Below are 19,601 nucleotides of genomic sequence, written 5' to 3'. Positions count from 1 at the left end.
GTGAAGTCTCGTTTGTTGATCTTCGCACGAGAATTTGCGAGATTGGACACCATTTTCGTGAAGTGGGGAGAGTGATTTCTTCCCTCGCGTTTGGTGTATTTTCTTTTCAATATATAGTGTTTGAAACTGAAATTGTATTGTTAGTGGAATCAGATTCTTAAAGTTAAATATAATTGTGTTCGTGGACTATTTATTAAGTGTGGGTGTGAAATTGTAGTGACTAAAAGTTCAGCAGGCAAAACCAGACGTTGGAACTACAAAGCAGCGTGGCCAGTCTTTGTTTCTGTCAAGTTACAAGGTAAGAGCAGTAATTCTGGATCAATACCTTCAAGAGAAACTTGCCGGGTGACCCATTTCCTCATTTAGTTATGAAACATACAATATGGTACCATCATTAAACAACAGAACTCGCAGAAAAGTAGGATGTTTACGCAAAGAGTCGGCATTTACGCTTAGCCACTGGTCGTATCAAGCTGTAAGGAAGTGGCTGGTTTAAAATGCGAACCATGTTTTGCCCGCCGGCTTTCCTAAGTCTTGTCGCTAGACTGGACCCTAGACGCGTCCTCTCATGGCTTGTTGGTGTAGGAGGACTGCTTCAGATAATAATAAATGACATTGTTATTACTTCATGTATGCCAATTGACGATTATCTGCAATCTCTTTTTGGGCTTTTGCCTGAAACACATTCTTCATTAGATTTTCGATTTAGTGAAATATTTATTTTTGGCCCATTATTGCTTTAATATTCCAAATTGAAATTATTTTTGGTGTACTTTATTGTAAGATACGTCGGTCGATTTATAAGTTAATCTTTCTACCGCTTGGTTTTTGTAATAGTAATCATTTGCATTCGACATTTGGAAAACTTAAAGCACATTTATGGCACTTTTAAGCCTTTTTATTTGCAGATACTGTCTTGTTACTGAATTTCTAAGCGCAATTACGTGATTGGTACGTAATTAGGCCTTAATGACACGAATCAAATAAGATATTAATTATGAAAAATACCAGCCTGAACTGCAAATCATTATGGTTTGTGTAGAGTTCGTGGTGCTAAGACTCGCTGTAAATGTGAATTAATTTTTGCAATATATTAGTAAGCCAGTATTTAAATCAGAAACTATGCTCGGCTCATATATTAGGTGTAGGCTTAGTTTTACTTTTTGTGATTTGTCTAAGTCCGTTCCAGAAGATTGTTCCGAATATAATTATAGCATTTCATTTAGTTGACCAAAATGGTCAGCATGTGTAGTAACTTTCTTTTTTATTTGAGGCTCCGGTACTATTAGATACACCATCTTCCATTGCTTATCAGGACCAACAACTGTGTTTTCGTTAGGGCTGTTATAGTGTCATTGTTACAGTTAGGGGTTATAGCTATTAGGCCAAATTAGGTCAAGATTCAGATTCCGTAGAACTCAATCATTTCATTAGTTTACCTACTTTTTGAAATTATCACTTGTACATGCTGTTAAATATTGAGTAATAAAGTCTGTGATGCGAAGGCAATAGATGCTTGCAAGGTGTTAAATTACCGGCACTCTTTTGTAAGAGTGATGGTATTGAGTAGGTCTATATTGTATTTTGTTTGTTAGAAACAGGAGTAGGTAGCATTATTAGATAAATATTGAAATTATCTTTTAATTAAACTTCAAATTGTGTTTGTATCTAGGCCTATCATTTTTATCGTTAATGTTTATAAAATTGGGTTTTATTGTTGTACCAGTTGTTTAACCAATGAATAATTTGGAAATTGCCATAGTGATAGTTTCGTTGCAATACTAGTTAATACGATAGTGAGCTATAGCCATTGGATAAGACTGGGGCATTGTGGTGGTATATCTTTCTTGCAAAGTAGTTTCCAACTGTCATATTAACATAATAATAGAGACGAGACCTCAGAATGTATTACTGGTATAAAGAATCACTTCTTGTCTTAATTTGTTTATACTCGAGTCAAATGTGATTAGACTCGCTGAAGCGTTTTAGAAAGAATTTGGGCTGAGCTTCTTCGTTGCTGGTGAAATATAGAGATCATGACTTTTGAAGATTGGATCTTCTTTCGTATTTAGGTGAAAATAAAGAGAAACATATCGTACGCGTTGAACTCGTCATAAATTGCTAATTCAACTTGCCCATTAGTAATGGACTGAATAGATAGGTCTTCTACAATTTTTCCCTCCATTTCTTCCCTGAACCTGAGTGATTGAGTGATCCATAGCTTTCGAAATGTGATGTTTAATATTCCATTAGCAACGAATAAAGTCTAGCGCGAACTCAACGAAAGACAATCGGTTTGTTTGTAAGAATATAATTTTCTGCCAGTGTGAACTAGTGAAAACGATTCGACTAGTTTAAATTTCACAAATTACCTACCTACCTTTTCAGAATGCGTGCTGTCATATATGATTAGGTTATGTAACGAAGATATTATCCAACACTTTGCAGCATATTTGTGAAATCCATTTTGAAGCGTTCGTTATTTTGATCCGGCGTGGCAAAATAATTGTCAGTTACTGTTTCATCTTACAGATGAAACACGTTCATTGACATATTGGAAAGTGTGCTTTGTTTAGTAAGTACAGAATTAAATTAAAGACATAAGCAGGTGCTTTTTCGTCCACGTTCATGTTTTAGGTCTAGCTCCGTCTCTTTCTCTCTCGCTGCTCTATACTCTTCTATTTTGAGACAAACGGAAGAATGCACGCTTGACTGCGTAGCTTTTGCTTTACGCTTTGCCGTAGCGGTTCAAAGCACCTGTGAAAGGACAGTTTACACTAGATTAAATTGCATCTTGGGATCCCCTCCATTCCCAAGGCAACAGTTACGAAGCTTTTTATAGCAATATGATCTTTTGTACAAATCGCCGGAAGTAGCAATTACATCGATTAGTAGGTGCGACTTCTCTTATCGTGAAGTCGATGTAATGAGTATGGAAGTTGAAAATAGATTACAGATTGATCCTACTGTAACAGCTGTAGGTCAGTTGACGTAATGTGCGGTATTAGAAGCCGGATCGATATTTTCATTCATGAGAATAACTTTAATAAAATGTTCAATAAAGAGCAGGTATAGGCAGGTTATGACTTATTACCCTTCGTGCGTTTTGTAAGCCGGAAGTGGTCAAGAAACTTTGGAAATCACCAGTTTGCTGTCTTTGTTTTAATCGGTCGTTGAAGGACGAACATTGTAACTCAAACTTTATTTTCTTTCAGAATGTATTACAGAGTGCATTTTAATGAATCCAAGAATTAATCCTATATTAATTACACAGTTAATGATCATGTTTCAGTCACACAACGCCATATAATGCCTGGCCAACGTCATTCCATTGGATGACGCGTGTGTAATTAACAAATAGGCCTAGGCTAACTCGAGCTCGATTTCCGGTGAGATTTGCCTTGCATTGTATCGGATGTTTATTCCTTGTATAATTTTGCCTGTGTTATTTCGTACCATGCTTACCACATGCCTAGAGAGTTCGCTGGTTGAGTAACGTCTGAATAATTTGTGCATAATTGGGACGAATGCAGAAATAAAAGGCGAAGAAAAAATGTCTAATTTAGTATATAACCATTGTAGACAATGTCTCGAATGTTAATATAAATTAAGATACATACTGGTATTTAGAGTTGTCTGATTGAGCCTAATATATTATTCAATATATCATTACGCAAGAAATACTGAACAAATATACGGTTTAGGAACTCGTATAAACCAGGAAGAGTTTTCCCCACTTTTAATAGTATATTTCGTTTTCTAAGTTTTAGTACATTTCAGACATTTTTGTAATCTGTTATGAATTTTTATGAAAGTACGTTTGTACTTACCAAATTTTATTTCAAACAGTACACACATTAAGTAGCGCTTTTAGTCATCTTGCTTTAACTTTCAAAGACGCAAAAAACACAGTATAAACAACGTTTTCAGACTTTGGCAAACATTATCCTAGTGATGGAGTTGGGAGTTCGCAACACGCAGTAAAACAATTCAGACAAAATTTTATTCACATTCTAATCGCTTCTGAAGGCTTACATTCGTATATCTATTCGTTTGTGTACATTTGTCTTTTGTTACCATGGTGACAATCGACAGTCATTTTAATTGAAGCAGAACATAAATTTGTGTGCAGTTCTTAATGAGCCCGGTCTTGATTAATAGAAGTGCTTTTATCTACAAGATGTGAACGATATAGGCCGACAAACTTAACGCAGGTGGTACATTCCATTGAACAGGAAAGTAATAATGTTTTACTGTATTACAATTTGTAAATGTCGGTTCAGAAAAAAGAAATCGTAGTTCTTGCAAGTCATATGTTTCTTCTAATACTGAGCAACTGTAGGGTTTAGAAACTCATCTGGGCAAGGCCACGGAGCATGAGCCAATAGCAATTGGACCAGCGGCATTAACAGCTGATATCAGTGAGTGCGGTAGTCACTCGCGATTAAATGATATAGAGACGAGACTAGTGGATTTTCTGGTTGCGAGCTTTGCAGTATTCATATAATTTATGGAAAGACAAGTTTTTCACGAAGCTTTTAAACTATATTGAAAATTCTTTCTGAAATGTCGGCTTTCTGCACATCCAATATTGTTGTTCCGATTTTTTGATTACAGTGAAATTGATCCGTTCAGTAGATACTATCCGTCTCGGACATGTTATTTTACTATATTTAAACGGAAGTATGAAATAGAAAAACTAGTGGGCTATGCTGTACTATTTGTACAAGCTTAGTGTTTAAATTCTGTATATCAAGAGTGGGTTTGCTATCCTGAAACATCCAATAAAATATCTTATCATGGAGTTTGGAATTCTATTCTTAATTTTTCTGTCAGTGGAATTGGTGATAGTGAGATGGCAGTTTGGCGAGATGAAACCGAGAATTCGGCATGTTACCCGACCTCCGTCTTATAGTGGGAAAACTTCGGGAAAAAGTCAGTCAGCTAATCAGCCCAAGCGAGATTCGAACTTCCCCCTGTATAACCTCGAAGGAGGGGACTAACTTCTTACCGTAACCTTTGCATGTGGCTGTTTTATCGTTTGACGTAAGTTTCGCTATATCATCGTTGCTTCTAATCTAAATGGCTTAGAAAAAATGTGTGTGGCAAACTGAAAAAAGGACCAAAACTGTAGTAAGAAATCAAGGGAATATTGAATCAAGAAGTGCTTGTAGAGCTTTTAGCTTTCTCTCAGAAGAATAGTTAAAAATACACTTTATACAGACATAGAGTATTTACGCATTCAGAATTTTTTTATCATGCCCCGCAATATAGAAGTTAATATTGCGGATGTCGTTATGGCAAGAACATTGTTAAGCCTTGATTGAGAGTGTAGACATAATGTAGTACTAATAACATTGAAGGAGTGAGAACGAAAGCCATTGTTCTTCCAAATTAGAGGAATGTATAATTTTTATTTTAATACTTGAACTTAGGCCTAAGTTTTTTCTTTTAGTGTAGTATTGTTGGCCTCCCATATTGTTTTTTTTTCTAATTTTGAAAATTGTGTAGAGTTGAAACTGACGTGAGAAGACAAACGCAGTAATAATCAGCTTAAGAAGGAAGAAAGAAGTTGTAGTCTATTTGCATAACTTCGATCTAATGCTAGTTATTAATACTTATTATTAGTTTTATAATATTGGAATAAAGCGCTTTTATGTTACTATGTCCAGAAGAAAATGTTAAAACCAGTCTCTGTGCTATATCCCCGTATATTACATGATATCTGCATATACTACACCACTTGTCTGTTTTGACCATCGAATTATTGTAATGCGCAAAGATAGAATTGAGTAACATGGTGTAAAATAATAATGGTAATTATGCACAACAACTACAGAACCGATTTAAAATTTTATTTTTTCCCAAAACCCTACATCTTTACTCCCTTTTTCAAAAGAACTTAAAAACAGAAGTAGGAAAACAACGTAAACCGCAATAACCCAATATAATTTTTTTTTATCTAAACCCGTAATTTTTCACATCTTTTTCAAAAGGCCAAACAAAAGTAGCAATAACCTAAACTAACCTAACTTAACCTAACCTAACCTAACCAAAATATCCACACAGAGACAATCAATTTCACAAATGCATCAGTCAATGTCAAACATGATCAACCTTACCTTAATGGGCGCGCTTCCGAACAGAGATAGTGGCATTTCCTCTAAAATTAGAGTCCAGTTTAGGTGTGTGTGTGTATTAATCGAAAATTAGGGGCTAGAAAATATTGAGAATAGGACCGACGTTTATATGACATTTTTTTCTATTAATACACACACACCTAAACTGGGCTCTAACCTTAGGGGATATGCCGCTGCCCTTATTCGGAAGCGCGCCCCCAATTAAGAACACACAACGCTTTAGCCAATCAAATCACAATACATTAAAAGTTATGCACTCAAGAACATAGTCTTCTAAACACGAGAAAAAAACCAAGTTCCAATTATTCTTAATATTTAAAAAAATCTACTCAACCTCAACCGGAACTGACCTACACATAATATACACGTACTAATCAACGAAATTCAATACTGAACACTACCAAACCACCAAAAATAACAAAATTGCTTCTGTAGTTGTTCTGCATAATTACCATAATAATAATACCAACATCATAGCTGTTTGCAACTAGAAAGTTACTTTGATCCGTAGTGAAAATGCGTAGTGCCATGCGTGGATACAGGTCCTGTCATACTTTTTCTCCCGTAAAGGTCTAAGTGGTTGTAACTCGTAAATCGTCACAGATGGCTGTGTTTAACTGGGTGTTCTTCAAGAGCATTGAAGGCCATAGGCAGACAGTAGCCCGGCCCCTGTCTGGTCTCCTCACTTCCCCATGCACTCACTGGCTTATTCATTATACGCACTATCATGCTACGAGCATGGCGACACAACACTGGACTCGTTTGTGATTCTCTATGTTAGTGAATACAGTACTTGTGCAAAGTATTAAATAGATTTATTTATATTTGTTAATTCACGGGTGTGTGGTTTTGTCACTGAATCTGTCAGTTACAGGAATAAAAATGTCTGTTATGGGTACATCGAAGTGAAATTTTAATTTTCTAAACTAGTAAAGGTAGAAAGAAGTCTGAAATTTTGAACAGTTATTGTACTCCTTATAAATAAGTGTATATACCAAATTTTATCTACGCTAATTTGGCTTAAGAATGTGTGAATTATTATAATTTATTCTTTTTTAATGGAAAATTCCTACTTTTGCCTGAAATTCCACTTTTATAACTTTCAAACTCCCAAAAACAAAAGTTACTAGCCAGTGTTTTAATTTATTTTGAATAAACTTCATACAGCTTCCTTCAAGCGGAAGCTGCCTAAAAGATGAAGCTTGGCATAAAATTATTTAAAGGTAAACAGATATAAAGGAAAAGAGAAAACAATTTAGAAGGAAAAAAATACAATTATAAATAACTGAAAATGATTAAACAAATCATCAGTGAAAATAGTAGAAACATTATTTCTTCCTAGTATCTGTCATGTTATCAGAAAAATAATATAAAAAATGTGAGACATAAAGAAAATTCCGCTAGTACGTTTTGTTACATATTAAGTAAGTTTCACTAAAAATAATTTATGTAATACAAGTTTTGTAGGAGAAATAGCCTTTTTTAGCAAAGCAAAGGGGATAAGTGGATGAAAATTGCCCCACAGCTTCCTTAAGACGTAAAAATGTAATTTTTGACCAGAAATGACAAATTTTTACGTAAGTGGATGTTGTTTAGTCAGCTGTTCGAAGGCAGATTGAACCTCATAACGACCCTCCCAAGTACTAACATTGTAACTCACTTTTTTTACATTTTTCAGGAGATGAAAATGACGTTTCAAAATGATCGTGTAAATTAGTGTATACAAAAATGTAGAGTAACAATAAAATTTTACATACAATAACAGTACATACAATGATAGTGCTGGGAGAAAAAGAAACAATTTAAGACCATATTAACTAGGACAACTCAAAACCATAAAAAAATTGAGTTACAATGTTAGTACTTGGGAGGGTCGATAAGTGACATCAATATGGGATCACTCATGAGGCAACTAAGCTAGGAGATAATGGGGTAGAGTGGCCAGTTCATTTCCTCCTCCATTACATACATCGCTGACTAGTAACATCAGACTTGAGATTTCACCTAGGTGTACCTTTAATTGAAATGAAGTGTAAGCAAATGTGGAGTATGACCATATCTCCTTCCCCCTCACCCAAAACAATTAAGATCGAAATTTGTCTTTTCAGAGGTGTCTCATTGCATCTTGAATGCAGCGTTGTTCTTGTTGTTGTTTAGTCAACTGTCCGAAGACAGGTCTGAACCTTACAAGTGATACCAAAAAGTACTGTACCACTTATGAGGCAACTAGGCCAGGAGGTAATGGCGTAGGGTGGTCAGTTCCTTTCCCCCTCCATTGCATACATCGCCGATTAGCTACATGTTACACTAATCAGACGTCAGATGTATATAAACAATATTGTTATTCCTCTGACACATATCGTCAAGTCAGATGTACTGCCTGTAGAGATAGCCGATATTTCACAAACCGATATTTTGTCACAGGTATTTTTTTATCACAGATAAACCTGTGACTGATGACGCGAAATATCTGTGACAAAATATTGCTATCGAAATCTGCTCCGTATTCAGTACTCTGTGACTGATATTTCCTCCTCTACGTCGTGAGTTTGCGCATGTGCATGATACTATAACAGCAACCAGGCGGTACGATTTAAATAATAATAATAATAATAATAATAATAATAATAATAATAATAATAATACCACCATTGGTTACCAGTACTTTATCTTATGCAAAATCCTGTCAGATCAACTGTTTTGTTTTGTAATTAGTTTCCAATATTTTTCCGAATACAGTAAGTTTTGTTAATTTTTATTCTATGACTCAATATTACGAGTATAATGTTAATGCATGACTTAAAATAATTTATCCATTAATTATATATACTATAAAAAGGATCAAGTTTTATAACGATTAGAATAATCACATAACCTCAATTTCTCCATACCCAACTACATTTAAAAATTATCAAATGATTCACTGTCTACAATATAACCTCTAGGTACATGAGGTTAACTTTCGACATGTTACTGTTTAGTTAGGTAGGTATTTATTTGTTAATGGTACATGTACATAATTTATTTGTTGGATTTTCCCATATAAATCACTGATGTGTGGTGTGTATAGAGAAATCGTATTCACATTTCACTGCTCTTTAAAATTTCCTGTTAATTTTTATCGGTGTGACAAAATATCGGTGTAGTTCATGCATATTGTGCTTACTTCATCATCATCATCCTTCACGAATTAGGCCTCTGTAGACCTGTTTCGGCCCCATCTAGCAGTCTTCTTAAAGGTCTTCCTGGTCGACGATGTCCTCTAGGTTTATACTGCATCATAATTTTTGGGATTCTTGAATTTTCCATTCTTCTTACATGATCTAGCCAATTTAATTTGTATCTGCTGATTTTTTCTTCTACTGACTCTACTTCTAATTGTTCTAAAATTTCTTCATTCCTTTTTCGGTCTAAAAGAGTATATCCTGTTGTCCTGAAAAATTTAATTTCCGTTGCTTTGATTCTGTTCATGTCTTTTTTCTTTAATGTCCAAATCTCGCTTCCGTATAAAAGGGAGGGTAATGTTAGTGTATTATATATTTTTATTCTTGTAGATTTTTGTACTAATTTAGCTTTTAATGTATTGTTTATTATTCCTAGAATTTGTGTAAATTTGGTAATTTTCTTGTTCACATCTTTTTCATTTTGATAAGATATTTCACAACCCAGATAATTTAAATTTTCCACTTGTTCGAGGCATTGGTTATTGTGTATTAACTTACTTCTGACTGGGTCTTGTCCTAAAAAGGCCATTACTTTTGATTTTTGTGCTGAAATTTCCATCCCAAAATCTTTTAATATTTTATTTAATGTATACAATCCCCTTTGTAAATTATCCTCTGAATTGGAAATTATGACTTGATCATCGGCATAGAGTAAGGATTGTGCTTACTTATCGATATAAAATATCGGTGTGACAAAATCACCGATAAAAGTCACAGATATTTAATTGTCACAGTCACAGTTGTCACAGATACTTGAAAATATCGTTTAAGCTCATCTCTAACTGCCTGATAATAGAGGTACATATCAGCCAGAACCTCAATCGAGGAGGCAGCGTTCTGGAGTTTGTATTTTCTCTCGTCACATGCCGACCGTTACTTCACTGTTATGTTTTTAAACACACCTTCGCTGCACCGTGCTGCAGAGTGAGAGCGAGATACGTAGCAACCTGAAGAAGCAAACTTAGCGATGTGACAATACGTGTACTACCAAACTCGACTTAACTTTCTGCTCAGCGGTGAAAGCATCCTGCCGATTTGTTGGCCTTGTACTGTTTTGGGTTACAGAAGTGTACTGTGCCGTACTGTAACCGTAAAGAGAACTGCCTCTCCAAGTGTTACACGGTTTTTTCGGAACACAACCCGCAAGTCATCGTATATTGTTCATTTTAAAGACTATTTTTATCCTTGTATATATCTGTTATGTAAGAGTAATCATCTGTGTACATTTACACGGAATGTTAAGGTACTAAAATATGCTTGACATCCCGAGGGAAAAGGTATTAAATTATAAATACACATAGGAAGCAAAGAAATACAACAATGTATGTGGAGAGACAAATTAAGTTATTATTTATTAAATAGACCGAGACTAACAAGTCAAGAAAAGAAAAGAATAGAATACAAAGAAAGCGATAAAATATGTTGCACATAATATAATAAATTAATGCTGGATATTGACTGTAGGCTATTTAACCTAACACTTTATTGCAAAAATGGCGAATTATGATAGTTTATTTTGTGTTTGTGTTTCCAATGCATGTTTGTGTTTCCAAAACAACCTTAAGGCTTATTGTGCTTGGTGGGATTGCTGATTGGGAAATATTTGGCGAGATTAATCCACGGATTATCCTTCGAATTACCTGACATTCACTCCCACATCTTCAAATATTCAACAACCACTTAACACTTTATTGTTTAAAATATGGAGCGTTTAAAAAGCCGAGTTTTTCCGCAATTGTAATGCTAATATAAGAACCATTAAAATTAGAAATATGTTTCTGGAAGACAATAGTTTATCCATGTTGAATCTTTCGTACACTACTTGAATATAAATACATCTACATATGCCGAACACATAACTAACGCTAACCACACATACAGTAACATAAATACAGACATGGGAATCTTACACATACAACCCAAAAACCAAAAACTCAACACACTAGGACAATATGAAATATACAGACAAATTAAAACACACCCTGATCAAATTCTCAACACACAGATCAATTTCAGAACACACACACTGTTTGACACCACATTTCAACAATCGAACGCACCCACACAACAGGCAGCGAAGTTCGAGATGACGCCGAGATCTAGTAGGCTCTGAGGATGGTGTGAAGAAGCACCGAAACAGCTGTAAGCCGCACATGCTTACACAATTAACACGAGTAAGATCGCCATTTAATCAATTATTTACAATAGTTTACTTACCATACTTACTTAGTTTTAGCTTTTAAGGAACCCGGAGGTTCATTACCGCCCTCACATAAGCCCGTCATCGGTCTCTATCCTGAGCAAGATTAATTCAGTCTCTACCATCACATCACATCCCACCTCCCTCAAATCCATTTTAATATTATCTTCCCATCTACGTTTCGGTCTTCCCAAAGGTATTTTTCCCTCCGGCCTTCCGACTAACACACTATATGCATTTTTGAATTCGCCCATACGTGCTATATGCCCTGCCCATCTGCGCAACAATCGACACCATAAGGCCTGGACCGGTATTGCTGATGTCCTCAAGCGTCGCGGATGGCAGGTATACGAGGAAATCCACTGCGTTTCATCCTTAGATTCGAACAGAAGAGCAGATATTGTAGCCATCCACAGGACTCAATCTAAGGGAATAATTCTTGATCCTACAATCCGGTTTGAGAGGGATACTCTGCAGGCACAACACGTTGATGAGGAGAAGAAATCCATTTATGAGTCCTGCATCCCTTATCTAAGTGAGAAATATAACATTCCCACTAGTCAGTGGAGTGTTTCTGGTCTTTTGTTTGGTGCGCGTGGCACTCTTCCTTAAATTCACATGGAATATTTTAAAAGCACTCGGACTCCGATTTTTTTAAAGTCAAAAAATTTTATTGGATATTCTTAAGGATTCAGTCCAAATATTACATTACCATTTATATTTTGGCCATTGATGATTCTATTGGGTTTGCATTTCTCTGGATGTTTTACTAAACAATTCCTGTATTTAATCTTTTTATTTTCTAAATTATTCTGTAGTGCTTTTATTCTGGATCTTTATGGTCACCCTCATTGAGGACAGATTATTTTGTTAAAAATAGTTGTTTGTTGTGTTGGTTTGGTGCATAAGTTCATAGCGTAAATAAATACTTGGTTGCTATGGAAACATAGACAGCAGATGAAAGTGCAGACAGATGCTACGAACTTCCACACCAATCCAGCATATTGGAGGAGTCACTATTACTTACTTACTGGCTTTTAAGGAACCCGGAGGTACATTGCCGCCCTCACATAAGCCCGCCATTGGTCCCTATCCTGAGCAAGATTAATCCAGTCTCTACCATCATATCCCACGTCCCTCAAATCCATTTTAATATTATCTTCCCACCTACGTCTCGGCCTCCCCAAAGATCTCTTTCCCTCCGGCCTCCCAACTAACACTCTATATGCATTTCTGGAATCGCCCATACGTGCTACATGTCCTGCCCATCTCAAACGTCTGGATTTTATGTTCCTGATTATGTCAGGTGAAGTATACAATGCGTGCAACTCTGCGTTGTGTACTTTCTCCATTCTCCTGTAACTTCATCCTTCTTAGCCCCAAATATTATTATGTTTTTGAATTACTGATGTGTTACTAGCGACTATTGAATAACTATATGATAAATGTATTACTCAGTCTAGACATTAATAAGTGGAGCTGTTATAAAAGTGTTACATAAGAGATTTCCTTTGTAAAATTTTGTATGCAAATGAAACACTGTAATCGTAAAATAATACCGTTTCGATCATTATATACATTGTTATTGAAATTAATAATACATTCATTTAGGCAGACGTGCAGATGGTATGACAATATTTTGTGTTTTTCAAAGATGCTGCTAGACGTTGCGTGTATTTGTCTCCTCGTATACATTGCATAAGCAGACATAGGTCGTGAGCTTCGCACCATTATTTTTAGAACGTACATATGCATCATTGTTACGGACCTACGTGGCATCGAAGTCAACCAGAATGCATAAAAAAATCGTAGGGAGTTGTGTACAAGCTCAGTAGAAGTGCCGCCATTTAACTGCGTGTAATGCTCCTTTTTTATAGCCATCGTAATGTTTGTGGGTGGTGTCGATATGTAAGTCATGCAGTACTTGTGATACGCATGCTCTTTTTATTTTAAAAAGAATGTCTTTCATTCCGTTGTTTTTTTTTTTCGATTGAAAGGACAAATAAAGTTTATCGATCCAGTATTATATAAACAGAGTAAGGCAAAGTTTTTAAATCATCTGTACCTTTTAATGTATATTGTATATTGTTGACAGTGCCATTGGAGGCAGTTAAAAAGGACAACATGATACAATTTTAAGACATGTTATTAGTTCTAATGCAAATTGAAATCAAAATAATTTTATTTTTATTGTATGAAGTTTGCGATCAGTGAAATTACATTCATTCATTCATAGTGTTCTGTCCAAGGACAGGTCTTTCACTGCAAACCCAGCATTCTCCAGTCTTTCCTGTTTTCTGACTTCCTCTTTGTTTCCTCATATGACCCATATATCTTAATGTCGTTTATCATCTGATATCTTCTGCTCCGAACCCTTCTCCCGTTCATCATTCGTTCAGTGTATCAGTAGGCAGTTTCTTGTCAGCAAGTGACCCAGCCAATTCCTTTTTCTCTTCCTGATCAGTTTCAGCATTATCCTTCACTCACTCTTTCCAACATTATATAATAAATTAGTTTCATGAGGAGGACGTTATGAATTGGGATATGCGGTAAAAATAAATAAAACTCTGAAATTTCAGCTCAGTTTAATTTCTTTCAGAGAATCCTTGCCGGTGCTATTTAAAGTAATATTGAACGTAGTGATCATCTAAATAAATTGAAACTTCTGATGAAGTAATTATGAACTGTATTATGAGTAACTTAGAATCAATTAATTGAAGCCTGTGATGGTAGCAACATTAAAGTTTCTGTATGTTAGAGATATCGAAGAATTAGAACTAGAAAGGTATTAAAGACATCAGTTTCTTAAAATCATGGCAGTAAATTACGTATTTTAAAGGCAAAGAATAACTAAAATAGCACAGGCGATTGCGATGGCATTATGAAGTCTGTAATAAGAGCAAAACAAAGTTAAGTCATCACATGAAGTAGCAAAAACATAAAAACCTGTGGGTGACTTTCCCCCCCTCTCCCCAGAGATATTACCTCGCTTTTTAACTCTTCAGCATGGAAGAGTTGTATTTCAGATGGAGTGTTGGGAAATAAGGATAGTGACATATTGGCTTCTATGTTAAACTCAGAGCATTCCTAAAGATTTTTAACTGTAATTGAAAAATATAAACTCTCCGTTTCTGTACTGCAGAAATACATAATTTAAAAGCTTGTAGTACTGCAGTGAAGCTATTCGATAGAGCATAATGATATAATTGTCTGAAAGTACATTCACAGATTCGTTTCTAAGGAAAATCCAGTGGAGGATAAATTGACGTCCCTGACTTTGATAAGCGCTACATGAACATAGGGGGATTTTTTTTTTTCCCCGGTGAAGAGGAAAACATATCGTTCTCCCTCGCTACAGACAACACCCAGGCACAGTCTAGTATATACAGTCGCGAAGCTCAATACGTAGTAAATATGCAAACATTGGATAGTTGCTCACCACTAGGATCGCTAATATCGCCTCATTACAGGCAATTCAAAATAGTACCGTCACAGTCTATTGTTTCTAGCACCCTCAAAACTTAAGCTTCGTGACTGTATATAGTAGACTGTGACCCAGGAATCATGTACAGCGGGTGGTTCGAATATGTTACGAAGCAGATGAGGAAAAGGAATTCGTTGCTTCATATAATGCAAATTAATTCAGCTGAGACCGTACGTTATGAAGTAAGAATTTTCTCCCCAGTTTAGTGTAATTTGGTGGTCGTCGCTAACAACCCAGCGGACTCCAGTTCAGTTCTCAGTGAGACATGTTGTCTCTTTTTGTTCGTATCTTGTATTTGACCTATGTTCTCAGACTATGATCTTGCGCCATCTTGGCCTCAGTGATACGAGATTCCAATGTTTTTAGTGCTTATCTCCGTGGGAAAGGTTTGGTCAAGAGGGACAAATATAGGAAATAGTGGCGGTGGTGGTAGTGGGTGTGGAGATAATGTATCATACGAATTTGTTGTAGTAGATCTCCAGTAGCGAGGCGTCTTACTAATCTTGGTCACATTCTTGCCTTAAATGTCATTTCTTTTCTCTTTTTTTATTGTAAGACCTTCATGGTTACGTTTCCAGATAATTTATTATGTACGTATTACGTAAAATTAAAACACTATTTGAACTTAATATTATTGCACCACGTCCTGGTTGAATAAGTCAGTATTTACTTAGCATTCTCTCAAAGACATGAGATAGGAAATTTATGCAAATGGAGAAGTGTCCTGATATTTGCCAATGATAGTGCGCGTCCACAAATGATTCTTCATCCTGTATAAATTTGAATACCAAAGTGGCCAGATATCCCCGTTCCGAACTTCCTGGATTGTGTAAGTTTTAACTCCATTTCTGAAATAGGACACTTCAGTGATTGGGTGTTGGATTTAAGTGATGGGTAAGCTTGATGTGTGCAAGAAACGACCGGTAAATTCTAGCTGTAGCTCTCTCATTGAGGGCAGAATGGAGTAAATCTGTGACACTGAATGGCAAGCTTTGTTTCCCTTTCAAAAGAATTCATGTTGAAAGATTTTAAAGTCCCCCTTCAAACTAGTCTTTCGATCGGGTTTGAACTCGCGAACTTCTAATGGTAAAACATGATAACCACGTGTCAACCGAGAACCACCTCTGCGTAGAGATAGGTGTGCAGCAATTATACGATAAAGCTTATTTGCATAACGGTCTTGAATTCTATTTTCTTTTTGTTGCACTTTCACAATGCCTCTGTGATATCCCTGTAACGAGGAGGTAACATGAAATGGGAAATTTGTTTACTGTTACAGAGATTTTCTGTCTCTTTTTCTGTCCCCTCAAGACAGTCGCCCGTGACTGCATTATTAGTCGAGCTTGTCGACTCGTTGCAACTCTCGAGGGGGGCGGGGTAACTGTTAACTTGTGCTCTATCACAAAAATAAACCTACTGGAAGTGTCTACTTTCCTTTGATAACAAAGACCAAAGTGCAAGTGAAACTATTTCTTAGGAGTCGAGACTTACATATGAAGAAATAACATACATTTCTGTGAAACCTATAATGCTGATCATTAAAAGTCTTCCCTGTATAAATACCAAATCGGAAGGCTTTGTAATCTCTAGCATTTCTATATATTAATATGCGTTACAAGAGCGGTATGTTAAAGTTTTCATGTTCGAGGAAAAGTTTGAAAAAGCGAAACGTAGTTGAGCTTTTTTAATTTCCGAAATTGAAAGAAAACATACCACTCGTGTATCGTACATTATTTTGTGCGAAGATCGTTTATTACATACCTGAAAGAGGAATTTCTAATTAGTTGCAATGAAATCTCCATCTTGGTTTCTGTTCAATGACGGCAAATTTGCAAAACAAAAATATCTATCTTCAACATTGTTGCTTTAAAATGTTTTCTGTGTTTACTATACTCCAGCAGGCTGTGATATACGTCTGTCTTTCCCCCCTCCCCCCCAGTCTGAACTTAAAACAAACGGTAAGGTTATGTAATGATTTATTTTTCATTTTAATATTTTAACAATATTATTTATATAACATATTGCAGTAATAACATCGGCATCTGGAATCTTGTTGATTTTTTCACTGCTTCCTTATTGTTACTTGCATCACGAATGCAGTAACTTTAGTGGAGTTGTAGAGTTTACTTAATTTTTGCAAATATTTAGAAACAATAATTAACAGTGCAATTTAGGTGAAATTGCAGCGGTAAGTTTCCAATTTATAATTATTGCTATAGTGAACGTCTCTAAAAATAATATGTTAAAAGCCTAAAGCAGTAAAATCAATATGTCACTTAAGCGGTAAGAAGAGGGAAATTGTTATGTGTGTTAGGTTGGGAATACTGAATGTGGAATTTTAGATTTTCCGCGGATTGGTTTTGTGCGGAAACCAAGCAAATACGCACGATCTCGCACAAAATAATTTTATGACACTTAAGTTATCGAAACATTGTTAAGGTTAATATAACATGTGAACACAATTTCATTAACATAAAATAGATTTTAACGTCGCGATACTTGTTTTCATTTCGGTTGTTTTAGAAACGTTTATTTGGAAATGTAACAGATGTACATATACACTACCGGTCAAAAGTTTTCGATTACCTATCGAAACTATGGCTTTGTGGTTAAAACAAAGATTTCGTTTTGAATATTCTATAATATCATAAAGCTAGAGAAATAAGTTTTTATCATCCAGTTTGCTGTCAAAAAATCTGAAAGTTAGAATTTGTAAAACAGTTATATTACCGGTTGTTCTGTATGGTAGTGAAACTTGGACTCTCATTTTGAGAGAGGAACATAAGTTAAGGGTGTTTGAGAATAAGGTGCTTAGGAAAATATTTCGGGCTAAGAGGGATGAAGTTACAGAAGAATGGAGAAAGTTACACAATACAGAACTGCACGCATTGTATTCTTTATCTGACATAATTAGGAACATTAAATCCAGACGTTTGAGATGGGCAGGGCATGTAGCACGTATGGGCGAATCCAGAAATGCATATAGAGTGTTAGTTGGGAGGCCGGAGGGAAGAAGACCTTTGAGGAGGCCGAGACGTAAATGGGAAGATAATATTAAAATGAATTTGAGGGAGGTGGGATATGATGATAGAGACTGGATTGATGTTGCTCAGGATAGGGACCAATGGCGGGCTTATGTGAGGGCGGTAATGAACCTCCGGGTTCCTTAAAAGCTAGTAAGTAAGAGAGAGAAAATATTTATTTTGTTGGCCTATTTAGTTTCTCCGATGTGTTTGTACATTGAAATAAAGTATATAGTTTTTATAGCTGATCGAAAACTTTTGACCGGTAGTCTTATGTATTGAAGCTATGTTGTTGCATTTTAGTCCAATTTATCCCTCAAAGTAATGGTTTTGTGTCTCTCTGCGCGTGAATTAATCTTGCAGCGTTGTTATGGGTACTGTAACAGAATTTTCCAACTCCTTAAGAATACACAGAAATCGAAATGGATTAAGATTGGACAGTGTAAGCTGTCTCTACTCTGGAAAATATTAACAGTTAAAAAATGGTGGTCATATTTGGATTTAATGTTAAAAATTGTTTACATAACTGGACCAGATTTTTTGTGAAGTTATTTTTATGTAAACTTTCAATTTAACGACTTCTGAATAATTCCATTTTGTGTGTATGTGTGTGCATATATCACTAAGACAATTTCAGCATACCTGATCATCCTTTTCAATACTTCCACTGAAATATTAGGTTCATTCAGAGCTATGAAGTCGGCTAACGTTTCAGTACCAGAAATAGTAATTATTTATTCGTTGGTGATTAAGGAAGATGATACAAGTAAATTATTTAAAATCGGAATATAAAACTTGAACTGCGAGGATTGATCTTGTGGATTGTTTCCTTCTCAAGGAAATTCCTTAACTGGTAATTTTTCCCTTGTTCTCAGTCCTGGGGGAACTATACTCATGATACGAATCTTGGCAGGTGCCTCTTCTGTTTAATCCTTCGTATGAAAATCCATTTTATAGAATCAGTCTTTGCGGGCACGGCGTGCAATCGTTGATTTTGGTTTTACAATAATTGCTTTTTTATGTTCTTATTTTTACGAATTGTCTAATAGACTGCAATTAGTAGAGAGAAGGAATTTTGGCAGAGGATTAGTGCCTTGTTGATTCGTGGAATGTTGGGTCATGGTCTTTTTTTGTTTACCTTCTACAAATATAAATTGGGAATTTTTGGAACTCAGATGCGATTAAAGACTAAAGTGTATATGAAGCAGAAGTGAACGATTACAATTTACAAGGAAACGTTGAAGATGTAATTATTAAGTTTGATTTTATGTTCGAATAGAACTAAAATTTATCGATTAATTCTAAAACATAGGAAACAAATACAATTAAGTTTTAATATAATTTTATGGGGTATTGGTTTTGTATATTCTTTTCAATTCGGGTACTTGACTTTGCATCAATCACACAAGCGTTCTCCTGTAAGCGACGTGCCGAAGGTATAGTTATTTTTGCCGCCGTAGGCGTTGACCTTGATGCACCATGGGAAGCGAACTACATAGTATCGGATGGTGGTGATTAATGGAGCAATGG

General features: G+C 35.6%; 1 protein-coding gene across 2 annotated transcripts in view; it reads left to right on the top strand.

The window, feature by feature from the left end:
* The first annotated feature begins 41 nt into the window (after positions 1–41).
* Positions 42–19,601, top strand: part of CtBP (C-terminal binding protein) — a 228,421-nt gene continuing 208,861 nt past the window's right edge. The window contains exon 1 of one of the 2 annotated variants that reach the window (XM_069822939.1): positions 42–298. The gene's annotated coding sequence lies outside the window, so the exon portion shown is untranslated. The remainder of the gene's footprint in view (positions 299–19,601) is intronic. The other variant, XM_069822938.1, reaches the window with a different exon arrangement.

The sequence above is a fragment of the Periplaneta americana genome, chromosome 4, assembly GCF_040183065.1.
Source record: "Periplaneta americana isolate PAMFEO1 chromosome 4, P.americana_PAMFEO1_priV1, whole genome shotgun sequence".
NCBI lineage: Eukaryota > Metazoa > Arthropoda > Insecta > Blattodea > Blattidae > Periplaneta > Periplaneta americana.
This window is presented reverse-complemented; position numbering and strand designations above follow the sequence as displayed.